General features: G+C 35.5%; 1 long non-coding RNA gene across 1 annotated transcript in view; it reads left to right on the forward strand.

Annotated features, from left to right (window-relative positions):
* Positions 1–26856, forward strand: part of LOC137627798 (uncharacterized) — a 173818-nt gene that overhangs the window by 75615 nt on the left and 71347 nt on the right. Inside the window, exon 3 of the long non-coding RNA XR_011041223.1 lies at positions 2083–2104. This is a non-coding gene — a long non-coding RNA (uncharacterized lncRNA). The remainder of the gene's footprint in view (positions 1–2082; positions 2105–26856) is intronic.

Below are 26856 nucleotides of genomic sequence, written 5' to 3' on the forward strand. Positions count from 1 at the left end.
AACCATATAATGCAATGATACAAATGAGAAATTGCTCTATAAAATTAGATATAGATCGCTTGGGCAGTCAATGGCAGCATCCCAATTTTGGTAGGGTGCTTGCTCAACTCTCTCTCTCTCTCCCTCTCTCTCTCTCTCTCTCTCTCTCTCTCTCTCTCTCTCTCTCTCTCTCTCTCTCTCTCTCTCTCTCTCTCTCTCTCATTTGACTAAACTATAGAACAATTAGCAGTATTGAGTAATTCTGTGGCCTGCTGGTATCATTGTATATGATAGTCCCTTCAATCATCTCTTTTTTTGTATATTACACCAATTTAACGTTCTTTGCACAGTCCAACTAACTCTTTTCTTCTGCTATGTTAATGCCGGTGTAATAGGGTGTTTCTGGTTACATCGAGTCACGCATCACATTTTATCACCGGATGATGTCTGTAATAAAGGCTTAAAAGTCATTGGTCAGATCATACTGTAGACTGTCAGTGCACTTTATACTGATTATATATATATATATATATATATATATATATATATATATATATATATATATATATATATATATATATGTGATAGATAGATAGATAGATAATGTATGTATGTTTACAGATATATATTTATATATAGTGTACATGTTGATCTGATTTCCTAAGGGAAGTTATATAAAATTGAGATTTAAATATTTAATAGTTTTAATATTCCGATGTCTTTCACGAAAAAATATAAAGCCCGTTATTAAGTTTAAATGTTTGTCTCTTCTTCCTTTGATTACAGCTGTCATAATCATTTCTTGACACGCAGGGCTATTGGAAACTTTGGAATAGGTATTTCCTATAGGGTATAAACTTTAAATTTCTCGTAATAAGAGTATATTTTTTTAATGAAGTAGAAAGCGTCCCACATGGGAGTCCACTTGCATCAAGATTTATTTTCTCCGTCTAATTCTAGCTGCACACAGTTTTTACTCCTCAAATTGCTTTTCTGCTATCACCCATTGCACCTCGGCGCTGAATGATATGCCTGGTCATACCAGCGGGTCATATGGTTCAAGGTCCTTGAATGAATCTAGTCCAAATTTTAACTTTTTCTTTGTCGATCCAGATGCTTTTGGGGTGTGGACGCTTACGTACATTGCATTCCATGTGGGATGTTATTTAGCTTTGTTTATTAAAGAAGTTTAGATACATTGTCTGTGGTTTGAATTAAATTGATTAATGGTCGTTACTTTGATCGACGGGAACCCGTACATTCTTGAAAACCCAGTTCATGATGGCTGTTTGAATGAACGTTTTTTTTTTTTTTTTTTTTTTTTTTTTTTTTTTTTTTCCGGTCCCGTTTAAAGGTTCGTAAGTAGAGTCTGTAGAAAACGTATGCATTGCTGGTAATACGTGCTAATTGGTCCTAATTAGATATGCAAGCGTAAAGGCCTCCTTTGGAACTGGATATTTTTCTCTTCTTATCTAATCTTGAGAAACTTGATATATAAAACTGCTAGTCAGAAAGCCTATTTTCCACTGGAAAAGAAATGCACTTATAAAGTAAAAGAAACCTTACCATGCAGCCTTGCGATTGTAGCTGAAGATCTGAGGTGCTATTCTACCACATTCAGTTAATTAAAGCCTTATCTTTCACATATAAACGCAATCTTTGTATACTAACATTAGCATGCTAAACGGACTAAATATTTTGTATTATCTTTAATGCTCTTTGAATTATATCGGAAGGAAATAGCCCAATATTTTTGTGTGGGGGAAGAAGAAATGTTTGGATCACAAGTTAAATTTTTATTAAGACTAGCAAAAAATTTGGCGATTGAGATGTTTGAATATTATATTACAATTACTGCACCACAATACCAAAGATCTTTGATTGTTTACTTATTGAAAAAACTTCCCTTAACATAAACATTACCTTTTTTCTTTTTTCAAGCCCTGTTACTTCGTTAAATCTGTTAAATTATTTTCTGGTTCTCTGATTTTCGTAGATTCTAAGTATTATTTATGTAAATCATAAAGTTTTATTACCAACTTTGATGGTACGTGAGACCTACCGTTGCTTAATGGCTTTACTAATTTATTATTTTGTTTACAGATATGTGCTGACTAACGACTTGGTGAGTAAGGGAATGTTTCGTTTTGATTGTAATTGTTGGTAGTGTAGTCTGATTTATGTCGCCATCAATCCAATGCATCATAAGTGTTCTCATATATGCAAGAATTGATTTCGTGTAACTGGAAATTTTGATACATGTCAAAAGTTTTTTTTATTTTTTCATAAGTAGCTACAAAATGTTTGGCATTTTCATGTCCTCTGCTGTGAATAGTCAATTATTTTGAAAGGGTCGATTGACCCAAATTTTCCACTCATTTTGCGTTTAATTGTCTCCCAATTCACCAGACCTTAACTATAAGTTTTTAACTTTTTCTCCTATTACCTTTCTCATGATTAGTGTGTGTTGTCTTTATTAGCTTTACTCCATGGCACATGGTTGTTTTGATATACACCCCTCGTAAAGCAGTTCCAAGTGCAATGAGTGTGACTTTATTTTAATCGTAAAAGATATTTTTAGTAATTGTAAAAGTTTTTAAGAGAGAGATTTATGTTTTGGTGAGAAATGTTTTAGTAACCCTTTTTTCGGACTCTGAGAATTTCTGTTTTTAAGATTTTTACCTTTTTAAAGAAATATAGGTTTTATAGATAAGGTTTGAATTTATATTTTTCTCAAATTTTTACCTCATAATTTATTTATTTTTTCCTTTTTATTTACTAGATATTTTATTTTATCAATTTTAGCATGTTGAAAGAAGTGTAAAGGTTAAAAGTTTAGAACTGCGTCCCCCTACATAAGCTGAAAATTGGTCTCGTGGACATTATAAAACTATCCTATGTTAAACAGTGATAAATCGTTCTCAATCCTTTAATTTTGATCCAAATGTATCCTTAACTTTGATTTAACCCTTGAATCTCTATTGAGTTTTAACATGTCCATCGCTGACATCACCCCCCGCATTAATTTCCCCTTTTTTTTTCTTTTTTTTTCTATTTTTCATACATTGACTATATGGAAATTAGACGTCCGTAGTTTGCATTGCAAGCTTAAAGTATTTGTAATATGTGGAATGATAAAACAGTCGTGCGCTCATATCCACATTAGTATTCAGTACAAGTATAACAGGTTACTGGATTACACAGTCTGTGATTTGTAACTTCTTTTTTTTTACTGTCTACTATATTGTTTTAGTAATTATTGACATTAAAAGAAAATTTGAAACCTGGCAGTGTACTTCCGATATTCGTTACTATAGACGAACCTGGATATGATCGAGATGTTATTTTTTTCACTTGTACTGACCATGGTTGTATCGATAAAATATTTCTAATTAAGCAATATGAATAATTGTTTTCCCACATTAGTTTGATATTTGCAAGTGTTCGGTCAATATACCGTGAATAATTACAAGCCTTCATCCAGTTTTCGTCTGGTATACTTCTGATACAATATTTAATCTTTTTAGTCCGATATAATATTAGATATTTACAATTCCTCATTCACTGTGTCTTAAATATGTACAAATATTTACCCAGTGTACTTAATTTATTAACAAAACTTGGTCCCCTTTACAATTTTCGTAAAATATTCTTTACTTAGATATTTATAAATCTTCATGGTGTTCTTGGATATTTACAATCTTTCTCCCAGTGTTCTTTAGATGTTTAAAAATTTTAAGGCAAACCCGAGTCTTCGTCCAATATATTTTTGATATTTACAAATCTTCGTCCAGTGCACTTTAGATATTTACAAGGCGTCTTCGAACATACGCCAGCTATTTACAAATCTTTTCCGAACATATGTCAGTTATTTACAAGTCTTTCATTTTATTTCTCCAAGAGTATTGACACGTGACTCTCTTTGAGTAGTTGTCCTTTGTATTCACGCCAAAGTGTGCCAGCTATCATGTAACTATGGAGGCTTATGTAGCCCTATTTAATCAATTTGTAATTAAAGTGAGCGAAGTTTCCATCTATATGATAACTAGCGTTTCGTTAAAACACGTTCAATGAATTGGTGGGGAACGAAGTTTACGAAACGTTTTATCTGAAGTTCGAAGAGGTGTAACTAATTAAATTTTTACTTTTTTTGATCAATATGGCCGTGGGAGTACATTTCATGGGTGGAGTCCCTTCATGAAGCCAAGTGTCCTATTTTCGACCATAAAATAAGCTGACCTGACCCCTTTCGTTTCATGTTGTCTGTTCAAATTCGCTACATATGTCCGGAATGGTTATATGGCATTTATGGGCCTTTGTATCCCAATTGGAATGTGAAAGTCTCACTTATGCAACTTTTCCCCCATCTTCGTGTCATTCCCTGCCTGCTGGGTCCTGGGCCTGTAGACCTGATGTAACTGTAATACAGCACATGGCAAACCGAGAGAAATTAAGGCTGGGGGAAGTCTGTCACTTATATTCAAATGCAAGCAGTGTAAAGCCCCTCATTTCCTCCTCCCTTCCGTGATATTATGCCCATTTTTGTCACTTATCATTCATTCGTCTTGCTTGACGAGCAAATATGAGAGTGATTACACCCACTGTCCATCTCTGGCGAGGATCCGCACAGACCACCCCTCCATTACGACAACGGCGCAAGGACGCTGAAATATTGTTCTTCGACACGCAAGCGCCTCATCGTTTTGCCATGTTTGTTGACACAGCGCCCTCGCAGTCTCGGCCTCTCCTCCATTACCGCCATTGATCTTCGCCACGTTAAAGAACTGTTCTTGTTCTTCCGCACGCGGCCTGTCGCCGAAGTATGGCACGCAGGAGCAGCTACTCCAAGTCAGGTCAAGCTGGGAAGGGGCTAAAATCATAGAGGTGCGACATGCAATCGTTCGTGTCGTTGTGTCAACACAGACTTTGTAGGCTATGGAGTGGGGTTGATGTTAGACATCTAAAAAGGTCCCTTCGTAAAGCCATCTTCAAGGGAAGGCTAGGGGGATAATGGCTCTTCCATTTTGACCGTGCGTAAGTCGTTGCCAACATGTAAATCAAGACGAAGGAGGGGAGACTCCTATAATTTTTCTCTGAAGTGAAAGTAACCTTGGTATCATTCAATTAATGCAAGGGTCTTAGCTTATCATTTATAGCGTATGGTAAGAGGGGAGAATCTCCGCACCCTTAATAACCGTAATGGAAAATAAATAAGGGTTACATATGGAATATTTTCCGACGGGAGTTACGGGAAATCTTATTTAATCTTAAACCATAAAAAAATTGTATTTATTGCATCCAATTTTGTGCAAGCGGGTTAAATTGGAAGCGTACCATATTTTTCTAGATTTAATCGGCAATTCTATGTTTTGAATTATTTCTTGTTGCCAACTTCAATCCAAGTATTTCTTTATTCACGCTTTTCCTTTTGCTAATCCATATCTGAGATATTGATTAGATAAGCATTTTTGAGAAATGTGGATCAATAGTTATAATTCGATGCTATTCACATATTTTTCACTTTTGGTTTTTCCATTGAAATTTATTCAACTTTAAATCAATTTTGCTTAATCGTCCATTGCATTCGTGCATCTCTTAGGAAAGACAAAGCAGCTAACAAGAGAATGATTTCCGTAATTTGTAATTAATTGGAAATGAAACGAATTCTTGTAGATTAATGCCATTGGCTTTAGCAACAGGCAATTTAAGACAGAAATAGTTCATAAATGAATAGAGCCTTTAAAGCAGAGAACAAGTAATTGAAATAAGTCGAACAAGATTTGGATCAAGGAAGAAATTTCATAAAATAACAATGAAAAACCGTGAGATTTAACTCAACAAAGCTGAAGGAAGATAAGTACTGTCGTCGACTCTAGATCTGCCTAAAACTTGGTCATAACGTTGATACGACTTTAATAGATGTTAGTTATTCTTTTGTGTGACTTGACCTAAAATACTTGTGACCTGACCCAAAATACTGTGATGGATGGCTTTAAGGTGTTTGGCTGCCCTGTTTGTTTGTTCAGCTGTTTCACTATTAATGCCAACGACGTCCAGTGTGAACAGAGAGGTGCGAGGCCTCTAAAAATAGTTCTGAGAGAGAGAGAGAGAGAGAGAGAGAGAGAGAGAGAGAGAGAGAGAGAGAGAGAGAGATTGATTTAATAATTTTATTGCGTTCAATATTATACATACATACAATGTGTATATACATGCACACGTATACAGCAGAACACAAATGGCGCACCCCTAGCAGGCTTGCATCGGAAAGTTTGCCTTAACAGATATTATTCCCTTTACTTAGACAAATAATAACAATAATGACATTAATAATAACAATAATAATGATAATGACAACTATAATAATAAAATAATAATAGTAATAATAATAATAAGTAAACATAATAATAATAATAATAACAATAATAATAATAATGATAATATGGCAAGCTAGTAAGCATTTGTAAAATTTGGGTAATATTTCTTAACTTCCAAAAACACCCTAGGATCCAAGAAATGGCCAAGAATAACATGGAATGACGAAGTTTTAATTTCTCTTCTAAAACGTTCAATTTCATTGCATTCTCCAATATAATGATGTAACCTGTGCCCATCAGATAACTCACACAAACGACAGTTTCTTATGTTGGAATTTCTATCATTTGTCACCTCCCACAAATACTTATATCCTAAACGCAATCTGCTATAGCTTGTTTGATGTTTTCTAGTATGTAAACCACTCTTTATGTAATTTGGCTCTGACCCCTTAGTGATATCCATATAATTGCGGAACGAGGCACTTTCCAGGTATAGGCTACTCCCTTCAGATATTCTATATCTCGATGACGCTGTTGTTTTTCTATTTTATTTTTCAAACTTTCATATGACAGTGGGAAACTGTAGTCAACATTTTCTTTACAACAGCCTTGCTTTGCTAATAAATCTGCTTGATCATTCCCCGTCAAGTTACAATGAGATGGGGTCCAAATAAAATGGACAATTCGATTTTTCTTTTCAAATTTACATAAAAGTATTCGAATTCTATTTACTAACTTATTACTTCCGGATGACTCTGACACAATAGACTGCAAAGCCGACATACTATCAGAGACAATAGTGACACCACCCAACTCATTCTTGGCAATAGTAAGTGCGGCAGCGATTCCCAGAAGTTCTGTTTGTGTAGTGGAACAATGATTGCTTGCCCTGATTGCGAGAGAGCGTGATTCCTGTAGTATACCATCCTGATAGAGAGCAACTCCTGCTCCAGCTCGTCCATTCTCCTGCAAAGAACCATCTGTGTATAGGACACTAGCACTATGTGGAAGGGCACTGAACCTCCTGAGGAAGTCCTGCCTCAGCATCTCAATAGGCACATCAGATTTCCTATATGTGAGATCAGAAAAGGACACATTAATTTCTGGAAAATCCCAAGGCGGTAATTCTGGTACAACATACTGATTATTATCCAAATAATCACTCACATTAATGGTACTCAAGAGTTCTCTAGCACTGTTTAACCACTTATTACATATATCTTTCCCCTTCGGATTCATTACGGCCTGCTTAAAAATACCATCATCAGCTGTATTGAGAGACTTTACAATTTGATTTGTAGCTACTGCTTTGATTCTTTGAGCAAGAGTTGGTAATCCTATTTCATGCCTAATAGTTTCAATTTTAGCCGTTCTAGGGCACCCAAAAATTATCCTCATTGCTTCATTTGGAGAACCTCGAGAGATTGCCTCCTTTGTCTGCTAAGAGTAATTAGATTAATTGCACTGTAGTCAACGACTGATCTTATCATAGAAATATAAAGGGTCCGGAGAACGGGGACAGAAGACCCAACACTTCCCCTTGCAACCTTTCTCAATAAGGCTAATCTTGGTTGACATTTTAGTTTTAGTTTGGTTACTTCATCATTCCTATGATTGCTCTGTCCAACAATAACCCCCATATATTTATATGTAGCTACCTCTTCTATTATTTTACCTTGCAGTTTAATAATCTGTTTTTCTTTATTTCTCTTACTTAGTATCTTGGTTTTCTCTGGGGATATAACTAACCCTAGTGAATTACAAATTTTTTCTATTTTCTTGAGTATTAATTTTACAGCTTTGGATGACTGTCCTTGTATCACTATGTCATCTGCATAAATAGTTGTTATGATACCTCTTGTCTTCAAAGAGCCAATAACATTCATTAAAACATTAAAGAGCATGGGCGATAAGACTCCCCCTTGAGGTGTACCTAGTTCCATCTTTTCCCACTTGGAGTAAATCCCTTCAAAATATACTCTACTGTATCGATCTTTAAAATAATCCTCAATTATCCTAATAATGTTACCAGATGTAATGGTAGATAATTCAGCTAAAATGGCAATTGGATTAGCTTTATCGAAAGCTCCCTTGATATCAATAAATACTGTAAACCTCTTTTTTTTTATTCCTGACAAAACTCTATGAATACAATGCTGCGTACTTTTACCTGGCATGAAGCCATACAGTTTACATGACAATCTACGTTTAATAGTATGCATCATCCTGTTTAATATAATTCTTTCAAAGATTTTACAGAGGCATGATGTAAGAGAAATAGGTCTGAATGAACCTGGTCTACCATGTTTTGGGACAGGAATCATGATGGCCCTCTTCCACATTTTGGGCAGACTGCCCCCACTCCATATCATGTTGTATAGTCTAAGGACTGGGTTACCATGGACTGTTGCAAGAAACCGGATGATATCATAGGTGACACCATCCATTCCTGGTGCAGTGGATTTTCCATTCTTGAGGCATCTCCGGAATTCTTCTTGACTGATAGGTTTTTTATCGGATGGATGATATTTTCTAAGGGCTTCTTGAATTTTCTTGAGTCTTCGTTTGAGATTCTTTGCAAGTGCACTTCTAACCTTGAGTGGTAAACAATCATAACTTGAGGATTGTGCCCACTCTTCCATAAGTTCATTGCATTTCTCTGTTGGGTTAGGGTGAAGACCCTCTCTCATCCTTTCTCCTTGGACAATCTTAACCTTTCGAGATATCTGTCTGAATGGAGTATTGTGATCCATTGATTGGAGAAATGCTATCCAGTACTTCTCTCTAGATTTCACTTTAACATCTTGAACCTGTTGAGCCATCCGTTTAAAGATAAGGAGGTTTTGCTCAGTGGGGTTATTTTCCCACCTTTTCTTCACTTTTTTATACTGTTTATCAATTCTCTTGACAGCTGGATCACTATTATACCATCTCTTCATTGTTCCGATAGTCGTTCTCATCTTTTTCTTTGGATTTGTAACACTTTCAATACAATTCTCAAGCTCTGCAACCATATCTCTGTTAAGGTCATCTGTAGTAGATACTGTATAGCTAGCATACCAGTTATTCATTTTATTTTTGATAAACCCTTCATGCTTTTTTGGAATTTTTAGTCTTTTCCTTGGGACAATATGCCTTCGTGTTGTATCTGGAAGCATTATTTCCCCATATACACCAAAGTGGTCTGAGGTTAAGGTATCAACAATTTCACAGTGGTGTGGAAGTCCAGGGTCATTCACCAGACATACATAGTCCAATTTATTTCCCTGGAGATGTGTTGGCTCAGGTCCATTTATCACGTTTATAATATTACTCTCACTCTCAATATGATTCATAAATTTCTTGCCATTATTGTTGTAGGGTTGCAATGAATTATCCCCAAGTTTATAGTGAACTGCATTAAGATCGCCAACAAGTATGCAAGGATGGCCATCAACTATTTCATGTAGCCCTGAGAAATCAAGCTTATTATCTGTTATATAAACATTCATAATTTTGATTTTGATGTTTCCCTTCTCGTCATGTATGTTAAAGAGTTGGGAGTTGGTGTCTTCTCCAAGGGTGACGTCTATGCTATAAGAGACAGGTATGCTGTTCTTGATATAGGTAATCATTCCTCTATAAGGGGATTGTCTCATGAGACTGTCCACAGTATACATTTGGTAACCTCGTATTTGATACTTATTGGCATCTGTATGCTTGGTTTCTTGTAAGCAGATAATATCCAAATCATTTTCAAGGCAGAAATGCTGCACTTCAATATGTTTATTCCTGATGCCATTAACATTCCATGTGAGAATCTTAAGAGGGTGCTGTTCCATTATACTATAGCTTCTGCTTGTGAACTTGTTCTGTCAATATTATGTGTTGACTGCTTAAAATCCATAATGCATTTTATCAAATTGGCCAAAGCTACACCATATGAGTGTTTATCCTCGGCTGACACCTTCTTAAGTGCAGATCGAATATCTTTAACAGAAAAATCCCGAGGCCAAGGATGAGCATTCATCACTGTTGCAACAGCTGCTTCTATGATATCATCAGCAGGGACTTGTCTGTTACTGATAGTGACTTCATCTGGAATTATCAACTGGCTCATTTTTTCTTCTAGCTCAAGTTGCTTATTTTCTATGGCAATGAATTTCTCTTCTATTGACTCTATTTTCTTAGTGATCTTTTCTTCAAATGATTGCAACATGGTTACAATTAAATTATTATCAGATGGCTGGTTTTCAGTTATCCACGAAGGAGCTGGAAAGTTCAAGTTACTTAATAGGGATTGTTCTGGTGAATTTTCTTGTATGGCATCTGTATTTTTAGACTCTTGATCTGTGGCTCTGATGTTATGTCTTTGAGGTGGCTTATTTAGTGTCCCATCACCTGTCGCAGAACTTTCAGAGAGAGAGAGAGAGAGAGAGAGAGAGAGAGAGAGAGAGAGAGAGAGAGAGAGAGAGAGAGAGAGAGAGAGAGAGAGAGAGAGAGAATATTTAAAGTAAAAAAATACGTTATCGAGAGATGAAAGAAAATATTAAGTCGTAAATAAATTGAGAAAGAGAGAGAGAGAGAGAGAGAGAGAGAGAGAGAGAGAGAGAGAGAGAGAGAGAGAGAGAGAGAGAGAGAATATTTAAAGTAAAAAATACGTTATCGAGAGAGATGAAAGGAAATATTAAGTCGTAAATAAATTGAGAGAGAGAGAGAGAGAGAGAGAGAGAGAGAGAGAGAGAGAGAGAGAGAGAAGAGAGAGAGAGAGAGAGAGAGAGATATCCACTATGCTAAAAGAAATAAAAAGGGTTTAAAAAGAAATAAATCTGAGAAGGAATTTGACTCGATAACACGAAGAATGCGAAGCACGTCCATTTCAAAAAGATGGCGACCCTGTGTCCATCCCGACCGAGAGTCAATTACAGTATGCGTGTCGTTAAAAGCCGTGTGTGTCCGAATAGCTGCTATGAAACCCGTTAAAGAACTATAGAATGCTCTCTCAAATCTGGATATTCACGTTGTAATTTCTTTCCCTATGGGATATATCGATAATTTTATTTCATGGCTGTATAGAAAAAAACGTATTTTTGTTATCGGTTTAATTGAAGTATTTGATTTGTTTATATATTTTCTCTCTCTCTCTCTCTCTCTCTCTCTCTCTCTCTCTCTCTCTCTCTCTCTCTCTCTCTCATTGAAGTATTTTATTTTTTATATTTTTCTACTCTCATTGAAGTATTTGATTTTTTATATTTTTTGCTCTCTCTCTCTCTCTCTCTCTCTCTCTCTCTCTCTCTCTCTCTCTCTCTCTCTCTCTCTCTCTCTCTCTCTCATTCATGTATTATTGTTACTGGTTTAGATAGAGTATTTGATTTGTTATAATTCTCTCTCTCTCTCTCTCTCTCTCTCTCTCTCTCTCTCTCTCTCTCTCTCTCTCTCTCTCTCTCTCTCATGTATTGTTACTGGTTTAGTTAAAGTATTTGATTTGTTAATTTTTTATTCTCTCTCTCTCTCTCTCTCTCTCTCTCTCTCTCTCTCTCTCTCTCTCTCTCTCTCTCTCTCTCTATGTATTATTGTTACTGGTTTAGATAGAGTATTTGAATTGTTATAATTTTTACTCTCTCTCTCTCTCTCTCTCTCTCTCTCTCTCTCTCTCTCTCTCTCTCTCTCACACACACACAATAGCTAATACATGGAACAGACTTCCAACGGATGTAATGAACAGTAACACGGTAATCAAATTCAAGAATAAGTTAAATAAGATCATAACTAATTCGCTCTACCCAAGAGTAAATGGAGTCTCCGCCGACGGATTAAAAAGTTTTTGAATTCTCTCTCTCTCTCTCTCTCTCTCTCTCTCTCCTCTCTCTCTCTCTCTCTCTCTCTCTCTCTCTCTCTCTCTCTCTCTCTCGTTATTTAACCGCTATAAAATTTCAATCCAAAAGCCGACATCAGGAGAAATCGCTTATTGTCTTCCGTTGGATTAAACCAAAAATGGACTGTTCCCCAGTGCCTCCTTTTCTCCCTGCCACCACTAACCCTTTAACCCTCCCCCCACCCTCTTTCCAGACCTTCGGTTACCCTGCTATAGCATCACCCTACGGCATCTATACATCAACAAGCTCTTCGGAAAGGGGTCGTATTTTAAGTACTCCCCTAGGTACAGAGCCTTTTCGTGACGTGGTACTTACAAGAGAGGTTTTTAATGTATATCGATCTGGCCTCATCCCCGCGAGATTAATTCAATTTTTTTTCACGTTTTATTACAATGAAATCCAACGAGATGAATAATTACGGTGCTCATATTTTGTACCATTTGGGTTATGTCAGCTTCAAGGGATTTAGAGTTAAGGTTAAAAAATACAGCAAGGGCCATTCGTAAAAGCAAGAATATATTTCAACAGCAAAAGGGAGAAACCCTCGGTGTGTGGAGTGCAATAACGATAAAAAGCATGTGGACGAAATGTGAGTGAAAAGAGGGGAAATAATTTTAGATAAAGTATTTGGAATTTACACTCTTATAAATAAAGTTTTATGTATATACGCGCATTTTGCTTACTAAATTTGCTCTTGCAGCTGCTATAGTGATATGTACATTTCTCCCTTATAGAACCGAGTAATACCCATGTTTGTTGAATGCCCTAAATAAATTTTAGATATAAAATCAAAGGAATATATATCTGCAACTCGGATGAAATCTTATCTTCAGACCTTTATGAATGGAACTAGAAATTGATGAATGGCGGAGGCCCTTTTTGGTGCCTCCATTTCTACTGTTTGTATCGTTTTTTATTGGTTAAATGGAGATAATAGATGAAGCTCCTCTGCTAGTAAGGAAGTCTCATCCTTATATGATGGCCAATGTGCACTGTTCACCACTGGTACATAAACTCTTTACCTGTTGTATCCAAGCACCAAACCCTGGCATACCACCAAGTTAGTGGTCCTACTGATTTGTGGGTTATCTCTTGAAAATGAAGCATCCACTGCTGACAGGCACTGAAGAGAGAAACAGGATACTTATACGTGACTCTCCAGCATTTTCTTGCACAGGGCCGGCCGTTAGATCCGGGAGGTTTCCCCTTGCCATCTGACAATGAGTGAGTTGGTCAAGCTCTTGTCCAAGATTTTACCTTTCCCCAATGATTTCGCTGGGGGAAACACTACTTTCCCTCGTAAGGGGACCACTGAATGTCTTCATGGACTGCAGTGAACTGTTATTTATATACGAGTAAAAATCACAAGAATAAACACCTGATGAGCACAGAATGTATATGAAGCCCTGAATGGAAAACTTAAAAAACATGACGGGAGCAAGTACATTTTTCTTCTTGACATAGTCAGACAATGAAATGAAATCTTGTGACGTGAGTGATTAACCTCTGTGGTATAAGAATTACTTCGTAGAGGCACCTCACGGTTTGATGTTTTACAATTTATGACGGGACCACAGACACTCCTCTCTAGTTCTATTCTCTCTTTTTCTTTGGATCATAGCTGCAACCTACGACTGTTGCCTCCTAACTAGGGGAACAGATAATTATTGAACTTTAAGAAATAGGCTCCATCGCCCCTCATCTGTTCTGAGAGTTGAATAGAAGCCATTCAGATGGTCAACTTAAGGGATTATCACAACGCCGAGAGAGAGAGAGAGAGAGAGAGAGAGAGAGAGAGAGAGAGAGAGAGATTAATGTGCTTTATTCTGGCTTTCATTTGAATGTAGATCGGCTGACATAAGTCCTTTGATAGTTTATATATGAAATGTCGATTTTAATGTTGTTAATGTTTTTAAAATATTTTATTTTAATTGTTCATTATTTATATTTATTTTCTTATTTCCTTTCCTCACTGGGCTATTTTTCCCATTGGAACCCTTAGGCCTATAGCATCTTGCTTTTCCAACTAAGATTGTAGCTTGGCTGATAATAATAATAATAATAATAATACTGATTACGTCTGGTATTCCCGGTGAAATAAAAAAAAGACCCTAAACAGACGTAATTCCCAAAGTCCCATTCCGTATTAAGACTAGTATTAGAGCTTTGGATGGCATTGGCATTATTCAACGTCTCGTTCTGTAACGACACCACATGTTGCGAGAGCTCTGTAATTTATTGCTGCCCTCTATATGTGCGTTATGTACATTGTTGTTGAAGCATTGTTCTTTTATTTTCAAAATATTTATTGACGAGTGGTTTCTTTGTCGGGCTGATTTGTTCGTTGCACCCTTTTTATAAAAGCTTTCGTTTTGTTATTCAACTTGTGCAGGGTTTTTTATTCTCAAATTTTATTTATAGTTTTTCCCTCCAGTTTTACATATATTTCTCGTATCTTGTGTGTTAGTTTTCTCCATTTTGATTTTTTTTTGTTAATGTTGCTTTCTTCTGGATGGTAAACCGGCAAATATACAATTTTTTTTTTTTTTTTTTATTTTTTTTTTTTTTGCTTATGTTTCTAGATTTATATTTGCATTTGTTTGATCTGAATTTTCAAACTATTGCGTTAACTTTATAATTTGTGATTTTGACCAATGCTTTTCGTTTTTGTATCGAATGAACGTATTGTTAGTTTTGACAATTTCTCAATCATTTTAGTAATGTAAATTACCATACCATAGTAATTAAAGCCCATTTTTTACACATTCCCACTTTAATTTACATACTAGGTTTTCTTTTTTTTTTCCCTTATTACTGTATTTGCAATTCATCTAGGTCAGCTTAGGTTTGGTAAATTTGTCATGTATGTTACATAGGCTGTTCTAGTCAGAGGCAATAGTCCATTATTTTCTATTCCAATTAAATATACCGTATAGGTCATTGTCGTTATCTGAAGACAGCACAGTAAGCCATAGCTGCTTTTGCCTAATCCTTGTCGTTAACGTTCACGGTTTACATGCCAACAGTGTTTGGCTTTCATTATCACTAACAGCCTAATTTTGATGCGATCAAGAATTTTTTTTTTCTTCCAAAATGTTATATTTTGTAGGAGCATGGGTGAATGTGCGTTGAGTAAATATCGTCGTGGTTGTTTCATCACTACCAATTACCGGACAATTTCTCTGATCCCCATATTAATGAACACCTACTAGTAAAACAACTGAATGGCTATGTTGGCAGTAGTCAGCTACTCCATCGTTGCAGTTTGATGCTTTGTGATGCACTTCCTGTTTTTTTACTGTTGTAAAGAAATTGTTACATTCTGTTCGTTAATTTCACATGACTGGGCTTGGCTTGGATATTGTTTTTTATTTTGTCAAACTCAGACAAGTGAGAGTTGTCGATTCATTTTATTCCTTTCTCAATGTTATTGATTTAAAAAAAAATTGTGCAAATAAAGGTTGCTGATGGGTACCATAGTGATAACTAAAACATAGTCTCTCATACTCCACACGTTAAGTTCTTGAGCCATTACTTTTTTATTTTAAAATTATATGGTTTGGCTTTAAACAATTATGACGCACATTTAAATATTACTATTCTCTTTATATCTGTACTCTCCACCACGTAAATTAGTTCTAATGTAGTGAAAGCTCGATTGTCTTGCCTTTGGACAGATAAGCTTCAGTACCATTCAGTACTCCATGCCGTCCGTTATGACCATATTTCAGTGGGTGGAATATCAGATGTTCATCCGAGCTACAGATGCATTTATGTTAGAGCAGGTTGACATGAATCTTGTTTGTGTAATGTGTTATGATTTTATTACTTTTTTTTTTATCTTTTATTTTTCTGTGTTATTTCACTTTTATACGTAAATCTTTTCAATGTATTTTAATGTAATGGGATTTTCTCTCTATTGGGGCCCTGGAACTAGTAGCATTCTGCCTTTCTAATATATGATTACAGCTTAGCTTTTCATAGTAATAATGATAATGATTATCATAGCTTTAAAGTTGCTTTGGCGAAGAGTAATCAGTAATGCAGTAATGAAAATAAACCACGGAAGTAAACATCTTGGATACTCCTGAACCACCACCAACCAACCCCTCTGACAGACACTTTGTCTGAGCCGGTATTGCCCCCCCCCCCCTCACCGGTCTCGCTCTCTCTCTCTCTCTCTCTCTCTCTCTCTCTCTCTCTCTCTCTCTCTCTCTCTCTCTCTCATTATTTTCATAACCTATTTTTGTTAGCTGCAAACGGTCCAAAGTCTCTTTATCATTCAATCCCAATGTAATGATTCGTCTTCAGAATATTGAGGTCTACAATATTGTCCATGACATCAAGGTATCAATCTTATGAAATAGAGATACCAACAATACTTCGAAAAAAAACCAAAAAACTGATTAATGTGATTTCATAGCAATTATAGTTATTCGCGTTCAGGCATACTTGGGATCTATTATTATAATTATTATTATTATTATTATTATTATTATTATTATTATTATTATTATTATTATTATTATTATTGTTACTTTCTAAGCTACAACCCTAATTGGAAAAGCAGGATGCTATAAGCTCAGGGGCTCCAACAGGGAAAAAAGCTCAGTGAGGAAAGGAAACAAAGGAAAATAAAAAATTGAGTAATAGCGCGAAAATAAAAGAAAAATGGAGAACGAAATGTACTAAAAATAAAGCATGAAGGAGGAAAGGTTTGTAATAAAGACAGACATCCTGCCATGCCATGTTTTCCTAAACAAACTTACATTAGGTTAGGACGTTAGTTGACAGTCAAGGCTGCTAAATGAATTCATTATGTCCGTGGCTGATTGCGTATCTCTTTACCGTGATGTACCGTTTTCCCCATTCACCTTTAGTGACGTTCGGGGTTTACCCTCACCAGGAGGAGTCAAAAATAACGCTTCTCGGCTTACGATGGTTTGCATAAGTACAGGGCTGAGGATACCATCGGCCAGGCCAATGAGATAGGTGAAATATGGTTTTTAGGAGGGGAAGGGGTGGGGATGGGACGGAGTGGGGAGGGTCATTAACGATGGGATGGGCTAATGATGCTCGGTGTGTGTGTTTTATCTTGCATCTATTACCCATTGAGGTATATGGGTACGGAGCCCTCTGTAGAGTTTTTATAGGTTCATTTGGAATTGGAAGATTGGTCGTTTAATCTATTTTATCACTTTGATGGACCGAAGGGTATATGATCCTTGGGATGGCTTTTAAGAAGAGTAAAAAGAACTGCAGGTACTCTTGTTATTTAATAAGTGGTAATAGTAGGATATGAATATTAAATTTTTGTTGAAAAGTTACATTAGGCTTAGAATTTTGGTTTATACAAAGAATTTGAATTAATAATACCCTCGGCCTCTCTTTCCCTCCCTACCTCCATGTCTCTATAAAAATTGCATAGTAAACCTGGTGGAAAAAAATGTCGCCTAAGGATAAAGGTGACCGACTTCGAAGAAAAAATGGTAAAAACAAATTTGACAAAACCGTCTGCAAATGCCCATCTATTCTTCCTCGTTGAAGGAGGCCCCATAAAACCCTATGCAAAGATACGTGAGGAAGAAATATATCAAATGGTTTTCAGGCTGAGAGTGTTAAAGGAGGTTGGGACCTCGGTAATTGTTGAGGCAGTAAAATGATAGAGTTTGGAAGGAGTCAGGGATGGGGAGGAAAGGCTTTTGTCGGATGAAAGTGAGGATGGAAGGATCTATTGTTTATAGAACTAGAATCCTATGGTTTGTGATATACTCTAGATACAAATATTATGTTCAGGATTTCGGTAAGTATATAACAAATCGGTAATAATCTTTGTACTATTAAAAAAATTCATCCATATGTCATCAATTTTTTTTCCGTGTGTAACAACAATAATCTTAAGGGCAACGGATTCTGAATAAAAACTTCCTGTCGTCCAGCCCGGGCTAGGCAATTTCCGACTTCTGTGTGTAATTAAATTTATATTTATTTTTAGTAGCTATTTGCTGTAGGGATTGGCAAGAAACTGCATTATTGGACGGAGAGGGAAATTCGTAATGTAGGTAAACTACGACTGACATCGTTGCATAATAAAAGACAGGGTTAATTTGATTGTTGGTATTGACTAGAAAATCTTTTGTAAATTTCTCTTTGTTGGCGCTCTGAGATTTCGAGTCCCTAAAATTGTTTTATTGAGCTTAACGCGTTTTTATGTAAGTCCATAAGACTGTTAAAAGTAAGAATAGTATGATCAATGAGAGTATGATTCTGCTGAAAATATTATGTAAAATTGCAACGAAATACTTTATAAAATGAGTTATTTGTGTATTTCTCGAATTCTTTTACTTTTACACAATTTATTCAAATGATCTTATTGCATCTCTCTCTCTCTCTCTCTCTCTCTCTCTCTCTCTCTCTCTCTCTCTCTCTCTTTTACATATCATCATCATCATCCTACGCCTATTGACGCAAAGGGCCTCAGTTAGATTTCGCCAGTCATCTTTATCTTGAGCTTTTAAATCAATACTACTCCATTCACCATCTCCTACTTCACGTTTCATAGTCCTCAGCCATGTAGGTCTGGGTCTTCCAACTCTTGTAGTGCCTTGTGGAGCCCAGTTGAAAGTATGATGAATTAATCTCTCTTGGGGAGTGCGAAGAGCATGCCCAAACCATCTCCATCTCCCCCTCACCATGATCTCATCCTCATATGGCACTCGAGTAATCTCTTATTGTTTCATTTCTAATACTGTCCAGCCTTTTAACTCCCATTATTTTTCTGAGGGCTTTGTTTTCAAATTGACAAAATCTGTTGGATATTGTTTCATTGTCATTACACGATTCATGTTCATAGAGTAACACTGATCTCACTAAACTGATATATAGCCTGATTTTTATGTGTAATTTCAGGGGATTTGCTTTCCAAATTCTATTTAACCTAGCCATGGTATGATTTGCTTTTTTCATTCTGTCATTAAAACTCCAATTCTAAAGACCATGTATTTAAATGATTCTACCTCATTCTACCTCATTAATCCTTTCTTTTCGAATGATATTTCATCTTCCATTGCAACTTCCGTTCTCACTATCTTTTTTTCCTTTATTTATATTGAGCCTAACCTCCTGTAATATTTCATGCATTGCTTACCAGCAATATATATATATATATATATATATATATATATATATATATATATATATATATATATATATATATATATATATATATATATATATATATATATATATATATATATATATATATATATATATATATATATATATATATATACACACCCGGTTGTATGTGTATTGAGACTTCCGATTAGGCGTTAAATCCACCTCTCATATTTAAGTTCATCAGGATTTTGATGGCTTTGAAGTGGGAAATACTACATCAATGAAAAAAAAAACTCCATTTAAAGTTAGTTTGATTTTGTTTCACAGATAAGGAACGTGTTGGTTCATTCAAAACACGGTAATACGGCAGTAGTTTACAGTCATTTTGAATTACTGAATCGGGCGAACCATCCACTTTATTAGAATGATAATTTTCACCACACAAACCTGTATACTATGCAGTATTTTAATGTTCATTTATTTACAAATGATTGTGTTATACTTGACGTAATCTATCCCTTTGCGCGTATATGTAAATTTATTTATAAACTTATAGCCTATATATGTAAGTGTATGGGTACCCTAGGATTTTATGTCTACTTCTAGAACCAGTTCTGTACCATTGGATAATGAAAAAGATTTTCGGAACTGAGAGAGAGAGAGAGAGAGAGAGAGAGAGAGAGAGAGAGAGAGAGAGAGAGAGAGAGAGAGAGAGAGAGAGAGAGCATTGGTGTATATGATACACACACAGAGACTCGCAAGTCTTTTAGCACCAGGTGAAGTATAGAGAAGAGATTATGGACGGCAGGGAAACGAATGAACCGACATAAATCACAATTTATCTCGGTCGAACAGAAAGATGGAGACGTTAAGTAGTTCTCCTCCTTTCTTCTGGGTTGTCATGCAAATGAAGGTGCGAAATTAGTCAGGAGCGCTCCAGGTATTCCTCCGACGCAAGGAAGGGAGAAAGCGGTGAGAAAAATGGGTCTCTTTTCTAAATGAGGCGTTTGGTAGTCTTATTTGTTGCAAGAGAGAAAGGCAGATTTTTTTTTATTTGTTCCTCACCATTTTCTCTACTGGTGGAGAAAAGAGAAAGGTAGTTATTCAGTAAGCTAAATTGTATATATTGAAAATAGGAAGATTAAACCTCAAGTATGTTAGCAGGATTATGACTAGAAATAGTACTGTGGCTATATGATACAAATTCGTATAAGAAAGATCTGAAAACTAGAGATAAATGTTGATAGGGATAGATTTAGATCTTTTTAACAAGACAGAAGAACCATTGCAAGACCTAGAGTCTGTATAATTTTTGGACAGCCATATTTTAATTTGTTTGAAGTATTAATGACTTGTAACATTGTCTAATTCCTGAAATTTGTTAAGTCAGATATATAAAAGATAAATGTGTAATAATAGTTTTGGCTTTATAAAGAAACAATATTCTTAAGAAAAGGTAATAGAAATTCGAGAAAGTGGAAAAAAGGAGAGAGAGAGAGAGAGAGAGAGAGAGAGAGAGAGAGAGAGAGAGAGAGAGAGAGAGAGAGAGAATTGTTGATCATGACACAAGAATGGTGGCATCGATATAGTAAATAGTTTTACACAGCACACACACACACACACACACACACACACACACACACACACACACACACTCGCGCGCGCGTTCTGTATTTTCCGAACATATAGAAAAGATATATTTCTCAAAGAAAAATACAAAGTACAACATTAAGCGAATGTAGACAAAATTCGGGAAAACGGAAAAAAATGCAGATGATTCTGTGAATGAAAATGGAATGATTTTGAAAGTCGTAATAGGATCATCAGCCAAAAGAATTTTCAGGCAGATAGTCACATCATTTAAGTGCATCCGTTTGGGAAAATCAGACTCATAAATATAGTATAATTTCAAGATGATTTGATAATCATGTCAAGTTTTCGTTGCGGCATCATAGTGCGCATATTCGTTAAAGACATTGTTACTGTATATAGTATTCCATTTTAAGAGGTACTGCTTCCACATTTACTTGCTTGGTAACGTTTGAATTCACTTTAGATTTGTTTATTTATTTTTGTATTTACTTAATTTACTATTCCAATAGTTCGAACAAAATAATCGTTCCTAATTTGTTAGTGTATGAATTCTAGTACTTATTAACAAGCTACAAATCTTCGGAGGCTATGAATGAAACGAACATAAATTGACGTAAATTCAAAGTTGTGTTTTTCACTCTCACGCACATTAAAGTCTGTTAATATTATCGTCCTGTGGTCAATAATGTGATTCTAATATATGCAATCGATCGCTTAAAGGTCCAAGTAAATAATGCGCGTAATACGCACCGGTACCCCTCGAAGCAGCACCAACTTAATTGCAATGCTGCAATCGTAACTACAATTTGCATGGTAGTTTGCATACAGTACGCCCTCTCAGTCTGCCTCCCCTGATGCGTGAATCCTACCCAACCCCTGAGCTCTTCTGCACGCGTCGTGCACATGCGCCACGTGCCGGGGCCTCCTGTGCCCTATGGTTTGTTCGGCGCGTGCGCGTAGCACGAAAGGCGTGAGGTAGGCACTCGCTTCCATAGTCACTTGGCCTTATCTCTTACGCATAACGACCTCCTCCTTATTCAGCATGGGGTCTTGGGAACGATCTTACAACCTTTGTTTATGGCTCTTTGTTGTTTGTGGCATATTTTTTTTTTCATTTCTCTCGCGATTCGAGTGTTGGTCTTGACGAGTGCCACACGCTGTCTCTCTCTCTCTCTCTCTCTCTCTCTCTCTCTCTCTCTCTCTCTCTCTCTCTCTCTCTCTCTCTCTCCTCAAATTGTAGAAAGGCTCATTAATAGGCATTAACGAATAATCTACTTCTATGTCTTGTGTAGTAAAAGTGACGTCATAATGGTGAACAAGGCGTTTTCATCCTTATAATGATAACGATTATTATTATTATAGTGATATGAATATAATGTAAAAAGAAAAAAAAGAAGAAAAAAAACTGATTTTAACAATTCGTTGGCTATTATAAAAGATATGACTTGAAGCTCTCTAGCGGATAAGGAAAAAATGGTATCATAGCAAAAATAAATACATATATATTTATGTATGTATGTGTATAATATATATATATATATATATATATATATATATATATAATGTTTATATATATATATGTTTATATATATATATATATATATATATATATATATATATATATATGGTTAATGAAAACGTGTGATGAGCTGTTATTGTGATGTCGGTGTATATTGACCAATCAGTTAACCAACAACTTATTCGGTTATGTAAACCTTAACCATTTTTTTCTAATTCTTTAGCATTATTTACTCTTTTTATCTTTCTCTGCCTGCAGTTTCTGTACATCGCTCTCACTTCACCATTTCCTCCTCTAGTTCCTTAATTTTTTTTCTGACTCTTTATTTCATATGTTAGGCGTATATTACCTTTAAGTTTTTCCATGAAGGATGGAAAATATATTTTGTATAAATCTCGAAAGCTTTTAGAATTTGGATTTTCATTTTGTTTGTCACTAAACACAGAATACAAAAAATAAGTTAAAAGCATTATTGACCATTGCTATAAAAGTTACGATAACGGCTGTGAAATTCCCGTAGATTTGTTTCGAATAATTTTCTGAGTTCCTCTCATTCGGTCCCTCTTTCTCTGTCTGACAGGTTATTTTCCGCTTTTATGATCTCTGATTATTCATACATTATCAAGATGAAATCCCTATTCTGGGTTGCTCTAAGCCGATTAAATAATTAAAAGCAATTGAAAAAGATAATCCGGGATTGATATTATCTGACCATTGCGTGATTTTTTATGTATGTAAATCACCACGTCTTTCCCCTCAATAATCCGAGGTGACTCAACATAATTACATTGGCTTAAGCGGGATTTTATATGAAGTGTATTACTCTCTTCTGAAGTGAAATGAAAATATCGTTTCCGAGGCCTTTTTTCCTTTTGGGTTATCGTTTGAAGAACTGTGCATATATGTGTGTAGAGAGGATTGCAATGCTGGATTAGAGAGAGAGAGAGAGAGAGAGAGAGAGAGAGAGAGAGAGAGAATGATAATTGTTAAGAAGGCGTAAATATTGTTCAATGGAAAAAAACAACATGACGTTCAAAGTTCTTATGAAAGTTTGTTTCTTTTATCGTCGTCATTAGATTAGACATGAAGTGAAAACGATCCGTAGTTTTAAAACAAAATCTGTTCACTTGTCAGTTTAGTCAATAAAATTTTTAACGAGGTTGTACTAATAATTTATCTTGTTTTTTCATTGCTCTTGTAATTATAAGTATGCTAAGTTACGGAAGAAATTATGTATAAATGTAACACCACGAGTTGAAATTGAGAGTATTTCTAAAAATTTTATTTTATGAAAAATAATACCAGACTAAAGCAGATCAAAATGAGGTTTATGCCTTTGTGCCTTAAGAGTCAAATACATTTGTTACGTAAAGTATTGACTAATTATGTGTACGGAGTAGTAGTTCGGCCTTGTCTCTTCACGGGTAATTGCAGTTTTAACTGTCATGGGGAAATGCATGAGTGTCATTATTACTGTCGTGTTCCAGACATGTTTACGACTTGTCATTGTTCTTTAGGATGTACTTTGTTTGTGAGGGGTCATATTACTCTTTTATTGCATATTTCATCCGGAGTTGGCCAGTTTTTTTTTTTTTTTTTTTTTTTTTTTTTTTTTATCAAATATGCTGTCTGTGTTCATAGTTATCGTATAGTTACTTGGATAATATTTTCAGGTAACTATTCTACGCGGACTTATTCTACTCTACGCTTTTATTTTTGTATAAGCTATTTAAGTTCATGTTATTTTCGTGTAACAGGCATGTTCATAATATCTTCCTAGAGGTAGTAGCTGTAGAAGTTGATACCCTCCCAGGTGAATACGTTAAATCACAAGGTAAGAGGCTGTAAACCTACCAATAACTTTTTATCCTTGGAGATTTGGATATTGTGAAACCATCTTTGTATCTCGATAGTTCATTCATAAGTGGTATCGCGAACCCATTTTGTATTTAGATGGTTCGTTCATAAGTGTGTATCTCGATAGTTCATTCATAAGTGGTATCGCGAACCCATTTTGTATCTAGATGGTTCGTTCATAAGTGGTATCGCGAACCCATCTTTGTATCTGGATAGTCGTTTATACAGTAAGTGGTATCATGAACCCATCTTTGTATCTAGATGGTTCGTTCATAAGTGGTATCGCGAACCCATCTTAGTATCTGGATAGTCGTTTATACAGTAAGTGGTATCATGAACCCATCTTTGTATCTAGGTTGTTCGTTCACAAGTGGTATCGCGAACACATCTTTGTATCTGAATAGTTCGTTCATAAGTGTTATCGTGAACCCATCTTTGTATCTAGATAGTTAATTTGTAAGTTGTATCGCGAACCCATCTTTGTATCTAGATAGCTCGTTCATAAGTGGCATCTTGAACCCATCTTTGTATCTAGATAGTCCGTTCACAAGTTTTATCGCGAACCCATCTTTGTATGTAGATAGTTCGTTCATAAGTGGTATCGTGAACTCATCTTTGTATCTAGATTGTTCGTTCATAAGTGGAATCGCAAACCCATCTTGTATCAAGATAGTTCGTTTATAAGTGGTATCGTGAACTCATCTTTGTTTCTAGATAGCTCGTTCAAAAGTGGCATCGTGAACCCATCTTTGTATCTAGATAGTTAGTTTGTAAGTTGTATCGCGAACCCATCTTTATATCTAGATAGTTCGTTCACAAGTGGTATAGCGAACCCATCTTTGTTTCTAGATAGTCGTTCATAAGTGGTATATTTAGAAATATATAGAGCACAAGATTTATTAGAGTCTATTCTTTTGTGACCCAAAGTTGTAAGGAGCGCACTATTGCCAGTTGTTGGGTTGATTTTCCTTAGAAGTAGTTTTAGCTATTACTCTATCTCCCAATCACTATATTGACTTCGGAGAATTTAATGCCAGATTGCTACACCTATCAAGCTCCAAAGGTCGCCGGTTTTGATATTGGTCACCCATCATGTGCTGGATAGCGTCCATGTTGCGTTACTTTACTGATCAAGAAACTAGCAAACATTTCTACTGCTTGGGGTTCGTTGACGGTCGTGCATCCAAATGCTTACCGAACCCACCCGTGGCTAATTTTACTGATCTTAAGAATGTCGGAGAAGCGAATGGGTAACTGCTGCATGGTTTTGTACTCTGCTTATTTACAGTATTATATATATATATATATATATATATATATATATATATATATATATATATATATATATATATATATATATATATATATGCGTAAAAATCACAGGAAAACGTGATGCTCTGAAGTATCACGAAACAAGTAAGACTTAATCGTATATTTCGTATTTTTATTTTCCCTGTGGTTCTTCTGCATATATATATATATATATATATATATATATATATATATATATATATATATATATATATATATATATATATATTCCAAATAATACAGGTTTGCGTTTTATGTTTGCCATGAATAACCTTTGCCAGAAATTTCTGGGAACATACTGAAAAATGTATGTTCTTGACAAACTTATCTAGCTTGACTGATATAAGTTTTGAATTATGCCTGAATATATTAGACCCTCGGATGTTGAAGAAAACTCTGGTATCCACTTCATTCCTGTAATCGTTATTTTCAAGAAACCCTTTGTCTTATGCTAACCTCTCCAGCTAGACTGCTAGAGTTAACTCGAGGCAGATCGGGCACAACGGGAAAATAACTGCTCAGTTTTTTAATAGTGCTTGATGACCTAAGTCGGAAATTTTCTAGTGGTTCGTTTAGTATGATAGATCGCAATTAGCCTGAAGATTGATTCTGTGGTAGCACCTGAAACCCCCTTCCCCCCCAAAAAAAAAAAAAAATGAAGAATTTTACAGAGAATCGTATGGTTTACTCCCTCATTATCCATCCATCTAAGGGAAGGAGGCTTCTTGTTAAATTTAATTATCATAATGTCAAGTTACCTGACCTGTCATTGTGATTTTTTTTTTTTTTTTTTTTTGAGGATTGGAATATGTTCAGTATTTATATATAATACTTCATTCCTTGAAGCTAGTAGCTAAAAAAAGTAGCACCCTTAGTTCCATCTAAAAGAGTAATGGTTATAGTAATACATTGAATCCACCCTCGCATACTTTGCTCTCCATTTCCTTTTGATGCAATTTTGGATGCAAAATGCAGTTTTCTGTTCTCCCTGATCACGAAGCGCCTCCCAAAACTGCACTCCTGTTTGGGGAAAAATATCGCTGCCGGAATATCAAGGTCCTTCCTTTCCAATATCTTTCGTAGACTCGTACACCATCTCTCTATAGCTCTTTCTAGGTCTTCTACTCCATCCTACCTCTTTTGAATGATACCCTTCTTTTACTAACCGGTGTCTTTAAGATTCCCTGCATTAACAAGCTATCCCCAAAAGATCTTGAGATATTCTTTCATTTACGTTAACTTTTCTTCCACTCCTACCTATCACCGCACTTCTTTTCATTTCAGCCTTCATTATGCTATATATGCAACA

The sequence above is a fragment of the Palaemon carinicauda genome, chromosome 35, assembly GCF_036898095.1.
Source record: "Palaemon carinicauda isolate YSFRI2023 chromosome 35, ASM3689809v2, whole genome shotgun sequence".
In the NCBI taxonomy this organism is placed as follows: Eukaryota; Metazoa; Arthropoda; class Malacostraca; order Decapoda; family Palaemonidae; genus Palaemon; species Palaemon carinicauda.